Source organism: Anneissia japonica, unplaced genomic scaffold (assembly GCF_011630105.1).
Source record: "Anneissia japonica isolate Jap-2015-1 unplaced genomic scaffold, ASM1163010v1 scaffold287588_len240510_cov160, whole genome shotgun sequence".
Classification (NCBI taxonomy): domain Eukaryota; kingdom Metazoa; phylum Echinodermata; class Crinoidea; order Comatulida; family Comatulidae; genus Anneissia; species Anneissia japonica.
Window position 1 is genome coordinate 172,072 of NW_022716955.1, and position 2,432 is coordinate 174,503.

The 2,432-nt window shown below is 33.0% G+C and overlaps 1 protein-coding gene across 2 annotated transcripts in view; it reads right to left on the bottom strand.

Annotated features, from left to right (window-relative positions):
* Positions 1-510, bottom strand: part of LOC117110076 (WD repeat-containing protein 19-like) — a 40,468-nt gene extending 39,958 nt beyond the window's left edge. For both annotated transcript variants that reach the window (XM_033252659.1, XM_033252658.1), the window contains exon 1: positions 214-510. The gene's annotated coding sequence lies outside the window, so the exon portion shown is untranslated. The remainder of the gene's footprint in view (positions 1-213) is intronic.
* Positions 511-2,432: the final 1,922 nt, after the last annotated feature.

The window sequence follows — 2,432 nt, forward strand, 5'->3', positions numbered from 1 at the left end:
GTGTACAATTTGCCATACCGCAAACAACCAAAGATGCTTATGTTATCATAATCGCTGTGTCGTATACCAATATTATTATTAATGGACTTTGAAGAGCTTTCGAAACAGCAACAATATGCTTCATCAAGCAAATGCTTATGTCTGTCTACATAATGAAAGAGTAATGCGCTAACACTCTGCTACTAATAATATCATAGTCAAGAATGCTCTTACTGTGAATTTGCCTTCAGTCCTTCAATAACACTGGAATCAGTAGCCCAATACTGTACAAACAGTCGATGCTAAAAAACGACGGATATATTAAATACAGAGAGACGGTCTATCCAAATAGTGTGTTTTCCTTGTTGATCAAATAGACACTGAATGTGTTTTTAAATACACAGCCTAGTGTAATAATATCAGCACAAAGTAAATTGCATCTCGTCTATTTGGACTTCTTTGTCATTATCGTGAACTGCTTTCAATAGTTCGTGCTTGGCGCGCGTCGTAATTACTCGTGTAGAAAAATTGTGATGTGTTCGACCGTCGCTCAAATGATCTGTTTCATTTATATTCCATATGCAGACCATTTTAATCAGACTGGCCTGAGGAGTGACGTAACTTATTTGCTATCGCACTGGTTATTCTGTCGTTCACGTCGGTGTGAATCAATAATTCCATTTTCATAAAATAATGGCGAAATGCAAACAAAATATAAACAATTGTATGATTTCTCTGAGCTAAGCAATAGTCAATGGTGTATCTAAGGTCCAATGTATGATTGACATAATACAGGCAAAATAAAAACAAAATTCTAAAGAATTCATTTTTTTTAGAAAGATTTTTTCCAATGCTATAAAAGACATGCCGGTGGGGATGATAAACTAATCAATTTTTTATTGGACATAAATAAGCTGGTGACGGGGTTAGGGTGGTGGTGCAAGTCTTTCATTTCGTGTCACATGGGGATAAGGAGCGAAATTAAAAGTTGTTCAAATACTGCCCATAGTCATAAGGTAAAAAAAATGTGAAAAATTCTGAAGCCTAATTTATAAAATATTTTAAGTAACCCAGTCTACCAATTCTACATAAATTTTATTTTTCTGCCCGACGGATAGTCAGGGGTGAACCCAGCGGGGGAGGGGCTTTAGGCCAACTTCGGCCACGAAAATGTATGGAGCGCCCTTTGAGTGCTTTGCCGATTGGAAGTTGAATGCGCGCTATTGTTTGTCACGCTGATATACAGTGTTGAATGAGCGCTATTATATCTATTCAATTCTTAACCTCAAATTCAGAAACACTCAAGCTTACATTGTTACAGATAGGCCTATACACACAGAACATGTCGCAACACTTAATATTATTAAAATTTCACTGATAAAATTATATAATTTGTGAAAAAAAATCGTAACGAATTAAACATGGCGAACTTTGCGCTGCCACTTACACCATGGTTAACACAAGCAACATATTTGCAAGATTTTTAAACATTTTGACGATAATAACGAAAGGTCCACTGATTAATCTCAGGTAAGAAAGTATAATACATACTCCAAGTATTGAAATACACGCCATCGTGTTGGGAATCAATATTTCGACATTAATTATGTCATCGTCAGGAATGATGATGACATAATTAATGTCGAAATATTGAATCCCAACACGATGGCGTGTATTTCAATACTTGGAGTATGTATTATTATACTTTCTTGACGATAATAATAATAGTTAAAGGTAAACATCATTGCTTGTTATCGATTATAGATCTCATTCTTTACATGTGCACTTGTTTACTATTCAGTAATGTAAATATAAAGACCTGAATTTTAAATCACCAATAAATTAAATATTTGATTGAGTAAATTAATTGATTGGCTTTAATGATATAAAGTGTATGTACATTAAGGGCTTGAGAATAGAGAGATATTCCTAAAGAATTCTTATTGACTAATGATTGACAAATTTACTCTAGATTTCTTTTTCCAATTCTTGTAAATAACACACTTTCATCACCCTCGCTAATGTGTTATTTTACATCCGATCGTGTATGAAAAGATAAAATGAACAGACAACAGACATAAAAATAAAATTATTAAAAAAAATGTTTTATTTTGTGAATAAAGGACGAAATTTGTGCACGTGTATCATTCTAAATTTTATTTGACGAAATTCTATTTTGTGGATAAAGGAAACTGACGAAATATGAATAAAAATACAGTAAAAAATGCGTTTTGTTTTGCGTTTTGTTTTGTATATACATACAATACCTAAAATAAATACGTAAATATTACTGTGCGACATGACAGATTATTTAGTTTAATAAGTTAGGCATATGCCACCACAGCATGCGGTGTGGAGAAATGCCCAACTGGCGCTCCATATAAATCTCGCGCGGCCGGAAATAATAATAATAATAATGATAATAATAATAATAATAATAATAATAATATTAA